We start from the raw sequence: 22,033 nt of genomic DNA on the forward strand, positions 1-22,033 counted from the left end.
GCAAATGTCGGGGGCAGGCATCAAAAACATGCTTATTAACATTTAAAGTTAAAAAAAGTAAAATTAATAACGTACTTTCGACCGGCCATGAAGAAAAATCGTATACACTACGCGGGCCAAAAGTTGAAATCTCGGTCCTGCTCGTCATGATGCCTTCGGCTTCGCCTCGGGGCATCATGACGCGCAGGGCCGAAAATTCAACTTTCGGCCCTTGTAGTGTAATATACTAAATTATTATAACCCGATGTCCGACCTGCGCGCGTACCGAATTAACGGCACAAGCGAGCGAGACAGACATCTCGTACACCTTGAACGGGATTCGAAGGTAACCTTCGGTTACCGGGCACCACCCCGAGCACTTTCTTTCCGCGCAATTTCGCGCCTACGGTAGAGTGGACTTCTCGAAACGTTCTTTTTCTCTTCGCGCCCTTTCTTCCGACTCTCTCGCGCGGCCTTTGCATTTCCCGGGCCTACGGTGTAATGGCCTCCGCGAAAAAATAATCCTAACAATGAAACGCACTCCAGGCGATAATTAATCGAGGCTTGGGATTGGTAGTCCGGTCGGCGCGAGATGTACGAATTTTTAATTACTGATGATAAAATAAACCAGCCATCTTCTTCCACAGACCATCTTTCTTCGGCTAGGCGTCATATATGTCTTCCCAATTAAGAGGATCGATGACCGAGCTCGTGCTCTCAGAAACTATGATAAATTGGATCATTTAAAATTCCTTCGAGATACCCAGGATATCGTCAGTGTCATATGCCGAACTTGTAACCTGAGCACGTCGAGTTTAAAAAGAAATAAATCGATTCATTATAAGATTATGATATCAGAGTTAGGCGTTTAATTAATCACATACATCAGGAGAATGAGATGAATTATGTTTACGTAATTTGAGAGAAATCAGAAAAATCAGGAGCTGAATTGGTGCAACGCATTTCTACAATTTTCGCATTTTAAGCTGGAAAGCTTGCATTTTTAAATAACATGGTATTTTATATAATTTTTTCCAATATATATTTAATAAATATTTAACAAAATATATATATATAGTTGTCCATTTCATATCATAATGGCATAAATTCATCACAAGCTAAGTCATCTTAAAAATATCACGTTACGTTAAAAATCTGTATAAAAATTAAACAAATACATGCATTGACACTTTCCGTTATAATGATAAGATTTGCGAAACACGCATACGTTTCTGAACACGAGAGTTACGCGTTATAAGAGATGCGATACCATCAGATTTCTTCGATTAACGCGCGGGTCGGTGCTCGCGTGTACATTTAAGGAAGAAACGCTGGAACGAGAAGGAAAAGTAATCGTAACGGCAATGCGCTACACGGGAGTGCACTTTGGCGCTGGCCGAAGGGGATGGAATTTCGAAAATAGACCGAGTCACCGGGGAGTGATCGCGTATACGTGGTTCGAATTATCTCTGGTCACACAGATGTGTACCTATATGCGTACACAGTCGCGCTGTACCGTCCCAGGAGCACTATAAAAGACACTTTTAACGTGTATCCAGGAAGCTGATGCATCTGTAACGTCGAAGTTGTAAAGGCGATAGAAAAAAATCAATGCGTCGCCACGATAGCGGATGACGGCGAAATAAATCTGTAAGTATGCGGTGCAAAACGTAACAACATTATGGTTTCGCATTACGCAAATATTAATATACTTCATATTTCAATTTTAAACATAATTCACAAATATATAATTATATCACGCCGCACGTAATATATTGTATTACATTGCTGTGCAAATTAAATTTCAAATATTTGTAATATTTGAGTGTAATTATAGCGATACGAGAGTAGGGGCGATTAAATTTTTGACAACAAAAGCAGGGAGAATTCGACGTGGCCAAAATTGCGCTTTTTAATATGACGACTAAACCGTACGTTCCGCTTGACCCGCACCATTTCCACGTGGATTCTTTTCTCTCTTTCATTAAAGCACAAACGAAAGCAAAGACGAGACCGGTCGATCGTCAAAGCCATGAGCTCGTGGACTCATCGTTACGATTTTAGCGCCGGCCGGGCATGGTTTTTACGACCATTATACCGAGACTTTTACGAGTCGTGTCGTGCCTCCACGATTTTTCTCGCCTTGCACCACCCGCCGTTTGTTTTCGTTGCATGCGCATTTCATGCTCACGGCCGTCCAAATTTTCGACGTACAAGCTCGAGAGATAGGCGTTTTATATAGAGGATCCTCATATCAAGTTTCGAAGTCACGCGCATTTCAAGACGCATAAAAAGCAATATGATATACAAAGAAAAGTATTTTGGTAGGTATCGAGAATCATTTTAAGCATATTGAATCTGTTTTTGTTTTGTAGATTTTATTCTCTTCCCTTTCGTGCTCATTTTGTTGTTTCAACAAATGGTCTCATTATTCATGCACATTAGACACGAGGAATACCTCGCTGCTTCGGAAGGGGAGATCGTCGCGCAGAAATAAAAAAAACTGCTCGCGGATCGTTGATCAGGTGCGCCGCGCCGGTGCGCATCATCGCGCTGCCCGGCCGCCCGCAGGCAAGAAGAGGATCTCGTTCGTAGACTATCTCTCGTAACTACGGGGACACCGTGTACAATGGCGAGCTGTTTTACATATAAGATTACGGTCCGATGCGTGACACGTATATCTCGCTTTACCCGGTACCCGACATTGTCATTACGTTTTATTAACTTCAACTCGTTACGGGGATCGCGGCGCGAGAGACAAATTATTAGTTCGCGCGTCTCGAAGTCCAGGTAGAGCGAGGCGCGAGTAGGTATGTACCTCCTTTCGGACAGATTGTGAGAAAAGAAAATGAGCGGTCGCTCGTCTACCGAAATGTCGCGTTTCGCGCGAATGACGAGAAAAGTATGCGCGATCCATTCGGATGGCAGAGATTATACTCTAACTCCGGAGGTGTGGCTGCTATCTTTCTCGCGCCATTCGTCCATTTTTCATTCGAGCTCAATAATTGGTACATTCGCGCGCGGCCGAGTCTCTCGGCGCGCGTATTATCGGGACACTAACGTCGGGAGAAGCAATACTAATGACTCGCGCGCGAGAAGGCCGATCCCCGAGTCGTCCGTACTCGCTAGAAATTATAACGATCGTAATCCTACCATTAATCCTACCAGAAAGCGATAATTAGTGATTTCGCGCGCGAGTGCGTCCTCTGATGATTCCGTACGATTTCAAGGAAACTCGCACTCCCGATGAGAGATAAGAGCGATTTTTTAAGAAATCCATCGAACAAAGAACCAGGATAATTTCTGTCAAGCAAACTTTGTTAATATCATTCGATACCTGACTGATAGTCTGATTAATATTAGATAAAGACTTTTGTCATTTTTAGATGTATATACATAAATTATAATATATGTTTCAGAATATAATATACATATTTCTTATTATATTATTAAAACGCTGATGTTAATATACGGCCTATGCTGATTTTCCACTTTCGTAAAAAGACTGAGATAATTATTTTCTCGATCCCTCGAGCGAAATCTCTCGATGCGACGCCGATCGTGTTTGAGTAACGTGCGCTGCCCAAAAGGAAGTGATTTCGGAGCCACTAGTAGTCGTTGTCGAGTCGGGCACCCGGGACTCGTGTGATGTGGAGCTCGCACGTACCGATATATACCGAGACAGCTGGGATCCACCGGCATTGGCGGGCCTGGATATACTCAGGAGCACTTAACGCTATCTACAAAGGCTAATGTAGCCGCTCGATAGGGGAGGAAAGGTAGACGTGTTCTCCGTATATAACCCAGACGGACATCAAGAAGCGAGGAGGATAAGGGAAAAGGGGAGGAAACACGCATACGGCGCGGCGTGCGCACGCTCTTCTCGTACGCACGCTCCTGATTTCTCAATTTTCGAGAGGATCCACTCGGATGCCGATTAAGCGTTTCACTTTGTCGACACGTACAAAGGATCGGGGATCCCCGTTTGTCGAAACTAATCGAGGAGTAAAACCGCTAATTAAAGATTTGTACACTGATTTCGTAAGACATTAGGTAGAGAACTTCTTCTGGTAATAAATAGACGTGTATAATATACAATAATAATGTTATTATCACATTGTTAGAATTATTTCAATAATATCAATTATTTTTGATAATTTGTATCATTAACTCTCTTATTATATGAAGAATGTTTCTGGTACATAATATTTGTTATAGTTAACTCAAGTACTATTTTTCATAAAGTCGAAGAAATTTGACGACTACGCAAAAATGGATAGGTTGGTTGAAACATTAGCAAACATTAAATATTAATCAATGTTTTCCTGTTTTTTAGTTACAAAAGGTTTACATATACGTACAAATGTAAATGTTCTCGAAAAACACAATCTCTGGCAGTTTTAATCGTCTGAATTATTCGTTACTTATAATGAATTAAAACTATTTAATTAAAATTGCCGGAAATTGTGTTATTCGAAAACATTCGCATTTGCATGGATGTGAGCCATTTGTAAATGAAAACAGGAAAACATCGATTACCTTAATGGTCAAATTGATAAAGACGCTCGTCACGGATTGTAGGGAGGTCCAGATTCGAACCCTGGCTGGGATACTTTTCGCAATAAATTCTTTTGACAGTGATTTAAAAAGAATGCTTATTAGCATCAAAAGTTAATCAATTATCGATTTAAGAGTATGTGGATTTATTATTCCAACAAAGAACTGCGCTTTTAAAACGGAAAAAGTATACAAAAATCGCAATTATCATTAGACTATACCAAAATTCAGCCTGGCCGAAAATAGCATCTTCTCTAATTAATTGTAAAATAACGAATAATTCAAAGGTAGTTGCTTTTACGCAATTGTAAGATTCTTATATTGTCATTCGATTGGCACGGATAAACGGTGATTGCGCATAAAGGCCGGTTTTCACTGCACGCAATGATTAGTGGCGCCAACTGACTGGCATTCATTGGCGCCAGAACCAACTGGCAAACTCACAAGTGTTTACACAGTGATTGGCGTATAATATGGAAAATATTTAACATTTATTAAACACACAGTAAATGACAACAACCATATAACCTCAAATTTTGAGGTTATATGCTTTGGCCAATAACCGCCAGTAAACGCCACATTACTAGCGCCAGTTTGCATCAATAAGTGTTTACACTTGCATTTTTACTGGCATTAGTCGACTGGCGCGGCCTGGCGCCACCAATCATTGCGTGTGAAAACAATTGACTCGCAATAAATACTAGATCGCATTATTCATAGCAAATAAATCACCTGCGGATAATTATTTTTTAAGGAAAATGTCGCCAACTTCTCGCGCATCAGTCGGCACGAAAGCGCTTTTACGCCTACGCGTAAATCGTGATGCGATGATAACGACACTCAAAAAACATATATTATTTAACGAAGCGTCGAGATTTCTTCGATGTAAAATCTCTCTCTCTCTCTCTCTCTCTCTCTCTCTCTCTCTCTCTCTCTCTCACGCAATAATTATATTAAATAAATAGGAGAAGGATGCGGGTACCGTTATTACGATAAGACAACGAAAGCGCGTGCATATACTTAAATGGCGCTGGAATATATGCGTTTTCTCTCACGTAAAATACGCGTTATATATTTTTCTTTCATCTTTCTTTAAACGATTTACGAGGGCTGAATCATTAACCTCTTATGAGAGTTGCCTGTCGATGAATAGCCGCTATCACGCAATCATCAACAGCCCGTTCAGACTTCCTATCAGACACTGCAGAAAAAAGGATGAGATAAGAAGAAAGAAAGAAATAAAAAGATGAGACGTGCACACAGATCGAAAGAAAATTCAGTAAATATCGGCTTTTTAAATCGCCTCCCTTCGGACATTGACTTAACCCACTTTTGCATCGCGCAAGCCAGCCGCAGATAAAACCAAAAAAGCCGAGAGCGCGCGTAATGCCGCGATCGATCTAAACGAATCCGATTTCTTCTCACGAACTACTTCCCTCTCTTTCCCTCGCCTCTTATCTTTCGCAATATCAATGATAATAAACACGATAAGAACTTGGTTACTCTGTAATGTTGGTTCTCAGTATTAATAATGCCGCGATGCGCGATACAAAAAGTTGAGTCACCGTTTCTGAGAAAACTCGTGGCGATGAGATATCAATCTACCTCCAATACCGTACCGATATCTGACTTCGAATGTTGCATCGAGAATCGTTCTTGTCTTGAACCATTGTTTGATGGAATATGAAGGATAACGATAAATCTCTCTTGACGAATTCTAATTGAGAATATCTTGTATAGCAATTTATGTGCGATTGCATTCTTACTTCATTTCTATAACAACATCGACGAGCTTATTGTAAACCTTTTAATAAGAATCATTAGCATAAGAATATTAATATAAATATTCTATGTATTTTATGTAGGGAATATTACCTCATTCATAATTTTAGATATTTGTCTAGAAATTCTTATTAAATTATCTAATCTAAAAAATAAAGGAAATTTGACAGTTTAGAAAATGATACGGCCGGAGACGTGAAAATACGTTAGGGTGCCGAAATGGTTAAAATCGTACACGATCGATAATCGGTATATACCTTGTGTTAAATGAGGTTCCTATATATAACGGCGATACATACGTTTGTTCTCAGCAGGAGAACGTTACGTGGCGCAATTCACCCCATGAGCTCTCCAAATCGTGCGGACAAATTGACCCGCCCTCTCTTTATTTCCGATCGGCTTTTACACGAGCGAATGGACAACGGCTTTCAATACGGAGAGGTGTCGAATCGGTAGTGTCGTCTCCGAAAGAGAGAGAGACCCCAGGTGTCCCACGTCGAGGCATAAATGGCCTCAGATGCGATACGTGTTACAGACGCACAGCATATACATACATATACGCTCCGAGAGGCTGGCATCTCTCCAAGCGCGACGTCGATATTTCCGGACAGTGCACGCGCGTCCTACTGACAAAGGAAAACTACCCGCTTTGCCGAGTTTATGCGTTAAACGCATGCTTTCTCACACGCCATCGGCCACTGGACAGGTGACGGACTGTGGCGATTGGTTAAACACCGTGAAATTTCGGCAAAATCGCTCAATATTCTTCTCAAAGGACGCTCCCGCCACGACGCTCTCTTTTCGAATGTGCACCGATCATGCAGGCCGTTTATTCCGACTCGATGCTTTTTCATCAGCTGCACATGATCGCGGTGATCATTTATTTCTATATGCGCCAGATCGCACGAGAATCTATTTTAGATAGATAAATTATCTTTTAGTAGAGCGACGAAATATCACTCGATTCATCACAGGCAAAAAATTTGAGCCAAAATCAAGTCAAAAGATTTTCAAAAACACCTATCTCTACATCTATTTTTAGAACAAGAATTTTTCGCTAATTTGTCTAACGTACATAATAAAATAATAATAGTGTTGCTAAAATTAAATAGGAACAGTAGATATGTTATTGTAAACGGTTTGTTAAAGGGAATTCGATCCATTGCGCTCGCAAAGGGAGGAGTCTTCGCCCTCTGATTACCAGGTGGAATTTCATAATGAACGGTATCTTTGCCGATCCCCAGTCGTTTGTTCGGCGTTTCGGAATCCCGTCGCAGCTGCGCGCGCTCGCACGTCAAATATTTAGCCAAGGATTCTCCCGAGGCAGTATAGAGACTCGGAAGGTCCAGCCAGAGAGAAGGCAAGAAAGAGAGATAGAGATGAGGAAAGCGAGAAGAGGGTAACTGACACACGTTACACATCAAACGTGCACGATCATAAAAAAGGAGAAGCGAAGACGGGACATCGAAAGCCTTTGGATCCTTCCACGGGCTCCTTTCAGCCCGATAGACGGCGCAAACTAGGATCTATAGCGACGAATAAAGAATCCCGAACAAACATACGCGCGGCGCGGCGTGCTCGGGGCGTAAGGAGCCCGATGTCGTAAGGATCGATTAACGTGCCGTTTGATCCGTAAATTTACACATTTGGCGGAGCTTACAGAGCAAAGAGAGCGGCAGATAGATCGCGGTATAGGAAGCTACAAGCGAGATTCTTCCGCGCGCATGAACAAAAACGGGAAACGACGGGGTATTCGTCTTCGTCGATTGCGCAAAATAATCGCGCGCGGTCTCACGTGAAAAAATGCCTCGCCGATGCGAATCCCGCTCGAGCGGATATTCTTATGGTAAATATTTACGCGCGCGAAATTACAGGGTATTAAAATGCGCGAGAGTCGAGGTAAATTGGAGCCTCGTCCTCGACTATCAGCATGAACGCGTTTCTCGTCCTTTTTCTCGAAAATTGCGTGTCCGAGAGGGGGGAGAGTGAGAAGGAAAGACGGGAAGAAGAATATCGAGGAACTGGAAGAAAAGATACGAAATTAATCGCAGGTGCCTGTCGGACGACGAGGAGGTAGAGATTAACCTCGACCCAAATCTTTTGATCCTCTCGACGAGATAACTGACCGCGCGCGCGAGCAGAAGGCCAAAAGGAGGTGGAGGAGGAGGAGGAGGAGGAGGAGGAGGAAAGAGAAGCACTAGTTCTAACGGTTTCTACCATCTCGTGTGGCCACGTCCCTCTCGCGCGGAATCTTTCATCAAAATGCGGCGCGCTGTCGTCATTCTTCAATATCTATTTGCCACTGAACAGTTAGGCCGGTTGGCTATTGGCAGCGCGCTACTATTAACCATAGACGGCATAAATAGGTAGCCGTTTAAATCTTTCCGGTTCAACGGCTGTGCTCGAGCGTTATATACAGCGATCTTTTTATTGGAAAATTCAGAAAGCGGAGCGCGATCGCTCGAACGTGCGCGCACTCGCGCGATAAAACTTTAAAGCTCGAAAGCCTTAGGTTCGCGTAAAGATGCCAAGATTGCCAAGGTAGATACATGATTTATGGCGGCTCTGGCCTAATGTCACGCGCTTGTAATCGCGATTAATAGGCCGATAAGTTGGTAACGTCAAGACGGCGAGATTGGTATTTGAGTTTGCGCGAAGAAATTAATTGTTTCGCATGAAATTCCTTTTTTGATGTATTATAACGTCTTATACCAATGGTTTAAATAATTGCTTGAATAATTATTCTAAAACTTTTTCATACACGACATATACAACTTGTTAATAATGAAAGAATCAAAAGCAGTACTATTTGAAACGTACTCTACACGACAAATTATCGATGAGTCCAGGAGAACGAATCAGGAGTTCGTTTTCGGAGCATAATGGAAATCTAGATATATTTAAATCTTATGTATAATAATTTTATTTAGACATTAACATAAGAAAACAATTAATTGATTTATTCCTTTTCCAATATTTTAGACATTTTGCGAGAGTGGATTTCGACTTTTCGAGTTTAACCATCGCCATGCATGCGGCGCGGCGGTGTTAAGCGAAACGAGTTGCCGCATGTGTTCCAACGCGAAAATACCTCTCCCGTACGACGCGACGTATAGAAAACGCCGCGTACCACGGCAGGCGCGGGCATCTGTATACGTGCAATACGTGCGTGCGTGGCAGGAACAGGGAACAGGTAGGGATAATCCGGTCCTGTGCCTGCACGCGCTCGCGCGAGTGCAACGTCGGCGCATTCTCGGCGAGCGGGTGAAGCGAAGCAAGCAGGACGGAACACAATGGACCGAAAACCGGAAAAAGGTACGCCCACTTCCCAAAAAATGGCCCGTCGCCGGTAAAGAAAAAAGACAAAAAAAACGCGGCCATATGCGCGACGCAAGACTCGCGTAAGAAAGGTTCGTAGAGAGGGCCACGACCATTGGCCAGATTCCCATGAAATTCGAGCAGCGGACGGACGCAGGAGGCGAAACTCTTCCATTCAACGGCGAGCCGTCAACAAGAAAATAAACCTAGATCCATCTCCCCCGACGAACGAAATCCTGGTAATTATCGTCGGTAATTTGTCGCGCGGGCTACACTACTCTCCGGTTGGCGCCGGTTTTTTTCAGAAAATAATACGATTCTTCCGGCCTTCAGCCTTTCATCATTAACAAGTCGTACATATCCTGTTACGATTTTGCACGAAAAGTGTGCTCCTTTATGACGATATGATTTTTTTATTCTATACCTTATTGTTAACATAAATATCTAATTAACGCACCAATATTTGTAATAGAAAATGTGGCACTTAATAACGTATTTCAGAAGCGAATTTTAAAATCAAGTAAATCTTTCTCTAAAGATTTATTGTTGTTCTTGAATAATTTAAGGCACTCCCGAAATTCTATCCCTCGAGAAACGATGCCAGATGATTAAAATGTAGAAAAGGATCGCACCGTTACATGCGTGGTGCGAAGGGCCGCGAACGATATCGATAATCGGAGCCAGACTTCTCCATTCGTCGCGACGGCTGCCACATTTTTCTCCTCCAGTGACAGTGCAAAATTTATTCTTCACCTACCAACCAAAAGAGCTCTCCCCCTCTAGAACCGCTATCGAATAATAATGCAACGCAAGGCCCTCCCTGAATCAACGATCGGATCTTCGTTTCGACGAGAAACGAGAGTCGAATATTTTTTCACCGCGAATTTATCGCGAGATCGTTATTTTTCGTCTCTTATTATTTAAAAGAAAGATAAATCTGACTCTTAATTTATTATTTCTACGTCTTCTAACTCGAATTTTATTTCCTTCTTAATTGATTTAATTCTGCTTTTTTTCCCACTGCCCTTAAAAAGAATGAGGCAAACACGATTATTTATTTAGAGAGAAAAAAAAATTCCCGAATAAGATTAAAAATATATATTCCGCTAAAACCTGCTGGCCCTAACAACTTGCAGTTGTCTATTCTAGGCGTAAATGCGTCCTCACAATGCTTTTGATCACAGTAATCGTTATTAAAGGGATGCGCGTGTCGATCGTTAAAGCAGAAAGTTAAAGCAGTCGGCCACGTGGACACAATGAAGCGGCGTTTACCCTCGCGAGAAATTCATGAGCGAAAAGAAGAACACCGTTTCTCCCTCCCGTCGATCTTGCTCGCATTTGGCTGGGGTGACGAATGACTCTTTCGCAAAGACGATAACGATCGCTTTATCCCACCCGGTGCTGGCGATGATCGGCGCGAGAGAAAGTACCGATGAATAAGGAGACAAGAGGCGGTCTATCGAAAAATCGAAGATAACGTTTACCGATATTCGTATCCATCGTCCTCGACGTCGTTGTATGCGCCACAATGTATGTAAATGCGAGCTGGCCACGCGAGAATCGGCTTATAAAGCGCCTGAGCGTCGAACAATTAGGTCGACGAAAGCATTTGTCTCGCGGCCGATTTCGCAAATTAATATCGACGGGCACGAATATCGGCGATCGTAAAAGGTGGCCCTGTCCGAACGTTTTAATTAAATCGCCCATCGTTGATAAACCATTCGTGAATTCCTAAATAATTTCACTGTCGACTTTGCATCCGCGAGCAAATATACATATATATGTATATGTACGTTATGTGCAGGTGCAGGTATACATATACGTGTACGTGTACGTGACCACGCGATAAGCTTCTTATAGATATCTAGGTGGGGAGACCTTTCACTCCGTGGCGCGCAGTGTCGCGATATCCACGGGAAGTTTCGCAACCCAAGCGCGCGAGTTATACTGTCGTAATTATTATTACTATATCATCACAGGTGTGTGTGCTCTCGACTATATAGGCTCCCGATCGTTGCTCGATATCTCTGTGAATCGATCGGTTGTCATTGCGCGTCGCGCGATTCAAACGATTTCCACCGCCTAAGAAATCGTGGTCCAGCGAAACGGACGAATACGATTGTAATTCACGCCCCGCAAGTATTTCGACACGCTGCGCGCTGTATGATAAAAGCCGAAAAATTAACGGTCTCTCTCTTTCGACGCTCGACTACGTGTCTGTGAAGTTGGCACCTCATTTTCAAAAATCGGAAAATTTATTAAGAGTTCCATTTGCACCCACAATAGTTCTACAGTTCCTGATGTATTTTAGAAATAGTTCCGTCGATTTAGATAAAAATATAACGATTTAAAAAAATGAAGCGCTAACTTCCCGTGACACCTCAAGTTTCGAAAATATTTATTTTTATCACGGAATTCTATAGTTCTTGAAGAGTTCTATAGTTCCTGATAGTTTTAGCGATAGTTCTGGTCTTTAAGTATTTTTAAATAATTTTTTAATCTGACCGCAGGCACCTCAAGTTTAAAAATATTGATTTTTATCATGAAATTCTATAGTTTTCGAAGAGTTCTACAGTTCCTGATAAGTTTTAGCAATAGTTCCGGCCTCTAAATATTTTTTAAACAATTTTTTACTGTTACCGCTGGCACCGCACACAAGAGTAAAGTCATGAATCGCAGGCAGTTTCGATCGACTTTTTGACAGTTCTCGATAGTTCTCGCATAATTCCAACAGTTTTTATAAGTTTTAGCAACAGTTCCGGCCTTTAAATATTTTTTTAGCAATTTTTTACTGTGATCGCTAGCACCGCACACAAGAGTAAACACGGAGGTGCAGGCAGGCAGATCTGGCCGACTTTTCGGCATTTTCGTACAGTTCTGCGATAGTTCTGAAAACCCCGGTAGGTTTCGACCACAGTTCCGGCTTTTAAATATTTTTTAACAGTTTTTTATTCTCAGAGTTGGCGCCTCACCTTCAAGAGAACTAAGGAGTAACTCACAGTAAAAAATTGCTAAAAAAATATTTAAAGGCCAGAACTGTTGCTAAAACCTATAAAAACTGTTGGAACTATGCGAGAACTATCGAGAACTGTCAAAAAGTCGATCGAAACTGCCTGCGATTCATGACTTTACTCTTGTGTGCGGTGCCAGCGGTCACAGTAAAAAATTGTTAAAAAAAATGTAGAAGCCGGAACTGTTACTAAAACCTATAAAAACTGTTGGAACTATGCGAGAACTATCAAGAACTGTCAAAAAGTCGATCAAAACTGCCTGCGATTCATGACTTTAGTCTTGCAATGTGTGCGGTGCCAGCGGTCACAGTAAAAAATTGTTTTAAAAATATTTAGATGCCGGAACTGTTGCTAAAACCTATCAGGAACTGTAGAACTCTTTGAGAACTATAGAATTCCATGATAAAAATCAATTTTTTTGAAACCTGAGGTGCCAGCGCTCAAATTAAAAAATTATTTAAAAATACTTAAAGACCAGAACTATCGCTAAAACCTATCAAGAACTGTAGAACTCTTCAAGAACTATAGAATTCCGCGATAAAAATAAATATTTTCGAAACTTGAGGTGCCACGGAAAGTTAGCACCTCATTTTTTTAAATCGTTATATTTTTATCTAAATCGACGGAACTATTTATGAAATACATCAGGAACCGTAGAACTATTGTGGGTGCAAATGGAACTCTTAATAAAATTTCCGATTTTTGAAAATGAGGTGCCAACTTCACAGACACCGCAACTACGCGAGTAAAACTCGCGAATAAATCAAAATTACGTAACGGGCGGTTCTTTTCTTTCTCTTTTAACTGACTCTTCTTTTTCTTTACAGCTTACAACCGTCGAAGCGTTAACGATGAGTATGCGCACGATGGGAAACGCACCGGGTGTTTTGTAAGAGAAATTTGATATCGAAAGTGAACAATTAAGAAAAATTGTGCGCTTAAACGCCGTCGGGAGTATCGAGATAATCGCGTTAATCTTCGAGCACGATCACGACAAATATTTTTGCTATAGGTGGGGAATAAAAATCCCCCGTCGGTCTTTTTAACGGGATTTATTAATTCCAGCGGGATAATTATCAATTCCACCGTCGCTTGTGTAAGCGAACGTGTCGCTCGATACGAGGCAGTAAGTCAGTCCGTGGCAGATGTCATGGAAATATGCAAATAGCCGAGGGCTCCATTAAAAACTCCAGTAGCTATAAACGAGAATCTCGTATCGCACGTAATTTGTAGACTAAAGAGCGAAGACGCGACCATCTCGGAAACACACATTGGACTTCTCGTCGACGCTCTCGTAAGCAGATAAAGGTGACGTTTCTATTCGTCTCGTTTAAACGGCTATGAAGAAATCCCCGATATCAATCATCTACACAGATCTAATGATCTTCAGCGCGCACTGAGATCACCGCGTGAGCGGCCGTGACGTACAATTTTAAACGACGGGGATTAGCAACGTATCAGGGGTGTAATTAATCGTTCAAGTGGTATCTGATGACTGTAACAAATGTACGGACGCGCACAGATAATGCTTACACATATTAAATTGTAACTATGCTCGATAATTTCTTTTTTTTTGTAAGGACACGAATCTATATCGCGTCTTTGACAGAAAAAAATTGCAATCGCTAAAAGCTAGTTTGCCAGAAATTACAATTAAAAAAACAATTATTAAATTACGCAAGCGGTTCGGTGCAAAAATAACATTATTGTCTAAATATAATAACAAATCAAAGATAGGGTATCCAGTTTGAAGATCGATTATTAAACGCATTTTCAAACAAAAGTTGCTGTTAAAATATTGCAGTTACGAACGCGTTCTCCATTAGGAGCACGATTATTTTTCGCAGTAATATATTATTGAGATAGTTGGAGGGGCGATGCCAGAGTCTTCATAAATATAAATAACCGGCCGGTCGAGGGGCTGGCCCGGAAAATTGAATTTTCACGAGCACGCTCGTCGGAAGCGACGCAACGTGATGCGATATGACGCGACGATCTCTCAGAGATTCTATCTCGCCTAGCTCGTAAGTATTTTCCGCGTCCGGTCGAAATAAAAGCTCGCGAATGTGTAGTAATATCCCCCGAGATGCACGCGCGGCACAATGCGCTCGAACTACGTGCACTCGCCGCGGCGACGACCACCAGGTAACCCTAGATCCCAGATGAACGAGCGAGATTACACGCGGTTGCAGCAGGACCTGTCGGCGTGGTCGGAAATGTAAAGCGAGATTATAACCGACCGGCTTGTCCATGACGACGCATTTCAAGGTTTTGTGGAACTTCCTTAATGCCCCGCATAATCCCGGATTGTTTCGGGGTTTTCGAAAAACCACTGTCATTTCATGGATTTGTCTGACCCTTTAAACATGAAAAAGTGGGAAATGAAAATAGACAAAAAGCGATAATGCCCATTGTACACAGCGATGCATAATAATGCCTTTATAATATATATATATATATATATATATATATATATATATATATATATATATATTCATAGAATCATATAAATAAATGAAAATGTCATAATAAGTGTAATTTTCAGCTTAAAGAGTTTTAGGAGGTGGATTATCGATAAAAGACTGGTTTAATAAAAAAATGCGATGATTCTCCATGACTTGTGCGTTCTTTTTGTCAAGCTTTTTTCGAGGGGAGAGCAACTTTCTTTCCCTTTGGAGCGTTTGAGAAGTTCGAGACGCTAACTCGCGGGACTAGATTGGCGCGTGCATGCCTGAACCGGTATATGCACGGCACGGGTTGCAGGTTTTCAAAGGACGAGCCAGGTGGTTTTTTTTTTGCACTACTTTCACTACGTTCTACAAGTCCGCGGCGCGGCGGGTGCGCGCTCGATCGAGCGACGACGCGAGGCGACGCAAAGCGACGCGTTTTCACAGGGCCGACGGGAATCGCTTTGTAACACTTTCACGATGCAATTACACCAGCGGCGAGCGCGCCCGAGTGTGTGCGAGAGTAGGTACATGTCCGACGAACCGGCCGAGTCAGCACGCCGCGAACGAACGAACGAACGCACACGCACGCACACGCACGCACGCAGACGCGTCGACCGCCGATAGACACGCCAGTACGTGTCTCTAATAATACCAGTAATCATAATTAATTGCTCCGATCCTCGCCACGCCAATGAGATTGGGATTGATCTTCGGAGCCGCGCAGTAAAGTACGAGAACTCTTCGAGGCCTGGGGACTAAACGCTTCTGGAGCGTTACGCAAACGTTAGGGTTAAAGATAACGCGCGATTTCGAGACGTTGGCGAATATATATGTATATTCGCGAAGAGAATTATTCTGCAAAGCCGTACAGCCCTTCTTGCGTCTAGGCACACTCTGGGGCCATATGTATATAACAATGAAGCCAGGCAAAATCGGCGCAACGATAAGTTTAATAACAATCATTTGCTCTAATCTTGAATTACAGTGTTAATTCTTTTCATTAAAGTAAAATGAGGGGATAATATTTCGGATAACGTTTTGCCTGGGGGGGTCCGAGTGCTCCAAAGATGCCTGTAGGGTCTCTTGACAGCTGAAGCTTAGGTTTCATTAATTTTCACGCAGATTCGCCCCTGGGAGCGTACCCAAGTACGTACATACGCAAAGCGAGATGAGGAGCGAGCGAAGAGGGGAGATACGGAAAGGGGGGGGGGCAATGCGATATCTCAGCGGGGCTCGCGATCATTTTCGTCTAACGGTCCGCCGACGATTATCGGACAAGATCTCGACGACCGGATAGCGCCACGAGCACGGAACAAACATCGAGGATCCGTTCTCACGTCGCCGGCGACATTTTCCCTCTCTTTCTCTTTCTCTCCCGCCGTGTCCGACATGTGAAAGACGGTTGCGCCTGTCAACTCCGGAGCGAGACGAAAGAAGATACGGGACAAATTAGCGGCCTTTATACGTTACACAGCGAATTGAGGCTAATCGTGGTGAGCCGGTAAAAGAGGGGAGACGCCGAAAATGGAATTACACCCTAATGACGGAAGCGGGTCGATTCATTTATGAAATTGCGTAAGCTTTGGAGCCACGTCGCCGTAAATACGGGGGAAAACGAGAGACACGGGGTAAGTCGCTGCGGGTGCCTATATTCTACGTGCACACGCGATTAACCCTCTAATGCACCTTGGAGGTCTAAAGTCATCCGGATATACCTTTTGTATAATTATACTACTACATGCATACATACTACACGCTTTAAAGATATTTTATATACATTGCATATATGTATGTATATGTTCCTGCGGAAGTTCTGTTTTACGTCATACAAGTAATATGAAGTTTCTCCGCGTTGGCTTAGATATAACAAGATATAATATAAGTACCCCTAAATTTAAAACATGAAGATTTAAATGTACAGATGAACTATATACATAAATAAATTATGAATTAATTATTGTATACATGAATAAGAGAGGAATTAAATTTAAAAACTATACGCTGAAATATGCATGTGACATACATTTGGCGCTTACGAAACGCAACGGCATTTCCACTTTGTTTTATTAATCTTGTTTTCTTGCGATTCGAATGCACTTGTGGATCGCGAGGGGCGATTCAGTCGTTACCAAATCGATCGTACACGATTACATCGCGAGACGAGGCCACACCGCCGCGGCCGCTATACTTCAACACGCTTGCGAACGAAGCGGAAACTGTTTTGAAACTGTCGTGTTTTACGAACGCGCGAGAGCACGATATTGCACGCGAGCCGCTAAATGTTACGAGTATAATCGTTAATAGACGGGTTAATGGTTAATAAACTAGGGTGTCGTTATTTTGCGTGCCGGGCATACTTTCTCCGTTTTAGTCCCTTAGCGCTGGAATTATTTTGTAAAACGAGAAGAGCATTTTGCCGCGGGCGTGTTAAATAATTACAAGTTTTCCATCGTTACATGTGTTTCCTCTGTTAAAACAGAAATTTTATAAATGTGAAAATACAGAGAGAAGTTCTTTCATTGAAACACATGCGATATAGCCGAAAGGTATAAAAAATGTTAGCTGCATCTATTATAATTAAAAATATATATTTAAAAAAATCGAGATAACAGGTACGCGAAAAGCATGCTACTTTCAGTATTTGTACGTGAAATTTTCCCTTGTATTTTTCCCACAACATAATTCAGATTCAGAAAAACAGTTGCAACGGCGTAACTATAAATTTTTGCTCAATTGTATAATATAATTTATCAAGATTCTGAATTTGCTGCTCCGATCTTCAAAACGGTGCGTGAATTTTGATACTGGATTACATTTCCACACATACCTAGTCGACCGTTTCGCGTTTAACGCGCTCGTCATTGGTGGAAAAACATTGTTACCGCGATTCAGTAAAGTTTGAAAGCCGTGACACGTTCCGCAAACTCGAGGTAAACCCCGTGTATAGGATTCACGTTGTTACCTGGCCGAGCCGACAACAGGTAGAAAAGCGGAGGGTGTGTGGTGCCCCTTTTTTATCCAATGGTTGGAGAATTGCCACACTTCCTATCTAGCTAAACGTCCACTGTCAGCCGGGCGATAACGATCGGTTCGCTTGTCGACATATTCGTGATGTGACCACGTCACGAAAATTCATTTCCCGCCGACCGATCTCTCGAGTATTTTTACGACCGTTTTCTACGTTCATTACGTGGATTTATTGGAAAGCCGGTCAACAATTTGTAGTCGATATAGACGAGAGGTGAATAATTTTCACTCAAATTAAATTTATTCTATGTTTATGTCTTATTTATGATATTGTAATTTATTTCGAAACATGAAAAATTAAAAAGCATGAGACTATAGAATGAGGTTTTGACAAATAAAATATATAACTAAAATTTGGGCACGAATATCTAAAATTAATTAATTTATTGAATATATCGAGACTGATTTTTTTGGTCGTAGTGGTCAGTACGTCCTTGTTGCGGATACCAAGTACCAAATAACTCATCGCTATCGACTAGGGATAAAAAAAAATTTACGATAACGATGTCATAAGAGAAAATTGCTGATAATATTTGCCCGACCCTAATCTCGAAGAAGAATACAGAAGGAAGATTTACTACCCCGTGGAAAAAAAAATTAGACAAAGTGGACACGCGTAACCCTAAACCGCTCTTGGCAGAATGGTTCCCCGGCGCGGAACCGTTTCGACGTTTGATGGATTACGTAACGGAACGAGAAAGGAAAATCTTCTCGTGCGGGCGCGCGGGCCGCGAGGGAGTAAGAGGAAACGATGCGATCCGTCGCGGCGAGTGGCGAGTGTTTGCCCGCGTAAAATATTTGCGCGTAGAGAGTCGAGCTCAAACACGTTCTGTCCCGTCATTTCCCGTGCGGTACGCGTCGCGCCGCGCCGCGCGCGGTATTTGTGCGCCGCGCTATATAAGCTTTAAAGCCGAAGGCGCGTCCTTCGGCGCGCGCGAAAACTTTACGCTCGTCTCTCTGTGCACACAGGCGTATTACCTAATGTATACACGCGGGGCATATCGCGTGTCGCCGGGCGACCTTCGCCACCCTAAAATTTCTTTGCACAGCCATGGCGATCGACCACTTCCCTCGCCGGATATTTTTCCTTTAAAAAAACTGGCCGCAAAATGTCAGGCTTCACTCGTTGAGCTTGTAATTATCGTCAGTTATTTTATATTCTTGGGAAATTTTGAAATTGAAACGCGCGTTCTTGCGCATACTTTTTAATTTGATATACATATTTAATTACATATTGTGCACAGTTGACAGATTTAATTTGATAAATTTTACAATCCAAAAGAGACGCGACATTTAAATAGATCCGGACTAATTGGGAAAGTGGTCGAACGTGACCCTTAGGACCTGCAGACCTTAGGTTGCAAATCAAATATCATAATGATTACAAAAGTATACCATTAGGTAATCGCCAATTATACACGTATCGTAATAATTAAAATTTTAATATACGATATGCATTACATGGGAGCGCGTATCAGCTCCGATTAGGTCGATGGGAAAGAAGAAAAAAAAGGGAATCTCGAGGAGAATCCAGGAAGTTGATTAAACGCATTCACTCGTTCGCTTACGAGGTAAAGCGCTTTCGTTTTACGACTTTTTCCAATTTCGCACGATAAAACGAGCGACTAATACGCGCGACGGAGCGCGAGGAAAGGCGCTAAGAATCGGAATCCGCAGGACGGTCGGGCGAACGAGAGAGGCGAATTCGGAATTAATGCCTTTTCACCGGTGATACCGATCGTTAATACCTCTCGCCGTAACGCGAGTCCCCGTGGAGCGTCGCGAAGTTGTCTCGCGATCCACGAGTCTCGCGTAACGGGTACGCGCGTATAAGACACGCGCGCGGTTCCGCGAAATCTCTGCCCCCGGCGCGATATATCTACGGGCTACCTTTGGGCTGCCTCGGGGGGCGTCGCGCAGATTAACTCCGGGTTATCGCGATCCTCGCTCCCGAGGCCGCAGCGAGTGGCGAATCGCTATCGCGAGGCTGTCGCCCGATGCCATCGCGCGCTGATTAAACGAATCGCGCGAAACGCGCGAATCGCAATTTGCAATTCGCCCGCTCGGGAATTTCTCCCTCTCGGGCATCGTCAGAGTTCAGGGATGACAGATTCGAGAAGCAGAGATGTGGACTTGGACTCACCTATAGAGCTCGCTCCGGATCCGCTCCGCTCCGCTCCGCAGACAACCGTTCCGAAATCGCCGCGATGCCGAGCTCCCGCGATGCTCCGCCGGCACTTGCACGCACACACACGCGCGCGCACAGTACCCCGAGCGAAGAAAGGGGCACGACGGTCACGACGCGACGTGCGGAGCCGTCGACGATCGGAGGAACGCGCCGCCGCGACGGGGAACGAGGACGACGACGACGACGACGACGACGACGTCGGCGGGACGTCGCTCAGGACGTTCCCTCAGAAGGGCCGCGGCGAACGGTGCCGACGCGATTCCGCCGTGCGGTTCGTCACGGTCGATAGAGGTGCACGGACGAAAGCAAGCGCCATTTTATCCCGTGCACTCGCGGCAACGCGAAAGGTGGACGGACGGCGCGCGGTGCACCGCGCGGCGCGACGCGACGGAGGGAGAGCGTACGCGCTCCTCTCTCGCTCTCGCCACCTCCCCCCTCTCGCTCTCTCTATTTCTCTCCTTCACTCTCTCTCTCTCTCTCTCTCTCCCTCGCACGCCACCTCGCACCGACGCGAGTCGCGAATCGCTGCCGCCGTATACGTACGATCACCCGAAGAATTCACCTGAAGATAGTCAGCGAACGATTTACGAATTTTACGATAGCCCGCGACCCGCGACGTTCGACGCGCACACTGAATTATCACCACTTTCACACTGCAGACCGCTTCACTGCGAAGTGAACCGGCGCGACGTTCACGGGACACCTTCGGAGCGCCTCGCGCTCGCGTTCCTTACTCCGACCGAATTCCAACGAGAAAGGAAAACAGAAACTGTTACCGTTCAACCGTTGTCCGTTTTGTTTATCGAGTCGCACTGCTCGGTGTTTCCTTTCCTCGCGCGACGCGTTCGATCCGTTCGGTCTCTCCTGCCCTGTCTCTCCGCTTTCTTTCTCCTCTCTCTCCCGGGTGTTTCTTTTCTTTTCTTTCTTTCTGTTTCTTTTTTTTTTTTTTGTTCAGTTTCTGTTCCGCGAGACGCGAACGTGGGAACGACGTCGACGCGGCCGCAACCGTCGTGCGCAGCGAGAGGACACGAACTGAACTGAACGCCGAGCGGCGAGCGGCCGAGCGGCAGCGCCGAAGCGACGGAGGTTGCCCGGCTGGTTTCGCCGCGTACCGCTATTCGGCCGTCTTACACTAGCGCCACCATCCCGAGCTGCACCCTCGCCGCGCCGGCCATTTTCTCTTCTCCTCTCTCCGGCGTGCTCCAGCCAGCGTGCTCCGACCGCCGACGTTCTCGCTTCTCGCGCTTTCCTCTCCCTGCCCCCCACCCCCCGCGCATGCATTTGGCGCGGCGGTTCGGCCTCGGCGGCGAGCGCGCGCGACGCCCGATCTCTCTCGTCTCGCGCGTCGTCGCCTCGTCGCCGTCGCCGCGGCCGTCCGGATCACGAGAGATCACAGCGAGCCGAAGGTTCGCCCGTTATTCGACAAGTATGTACGTACGGAAAGGACGACGACGGCGACGGCGAACCTATTTCGCGAGATCGCGGAGAGAGCGGCGGCGAGGTCATTGATTTTTTGAGCCCGTCAAGTGTAATCCGCGCACATGCGCGCGCCAATGCCCGCGGCGTGACGTCGGCCGCTCGGTCGTTCGCGGTCTCGCATTCATCCGGAATGTCCCAGGTCGAATATATCCCCGCGCGCGCGAGACTCTTGACTTTCGCCGTCGGCACCCGCGATCGAGAGGCTGCCGCGCGCCGCGCGAAATCTGTGCTCGAGTTTCCGT

General features: G+C 44.3%; 1 protein-coding gene across 17 annotated transcripts in view; it reads right to left on the reverse strand.

Moving 5' to 3' along the window:
• The window catches only part of Eph (Eph receptor tyrosine kinase), a 100,551-nt gene extending 78,883 nt beyond the window's left edge, over window positions 1–21,668 (reverse strand). For 13 of the 17 annotated variants that reach the window (XM_077412931.1, XM_077412927.1, XM_077412919.1 and 10 more), the window contains exon 1: window positions 20,268–21,668. The gene's annotated coding sequence lies outside the window, so the exon portion shown is untranslated. The remainder of the gene's footprint in view (window positions 1–20,267) is intronic. The other 4 variants (XM_077412932.1, XM_077412923.1, XM_077412925.1 and 1 more) reach the window with 3 other exon arrangements.
• Between the last annotated feature and the right edge of the window lie 365 nt (window positions 21,669–22,033).

The sequence above is a fragment of the Temnothorax americanus genome, unplaced genomic scaffold, assembly GCF_048541705.1.
Source record: "Temnothorax americanus isolate GAGA-0224 unplaced genomic scaffold, ASM4854170v1 Scaffold31, whole genome shotgun sequence".
Classification (NCBI taxonomy): domain Eukaryota; kingdom Metazoa; phylum Arthropoda; class Insecta; order Hymenoptera; family Formicidae; genus Temnothorax; species Temnothorax americanus.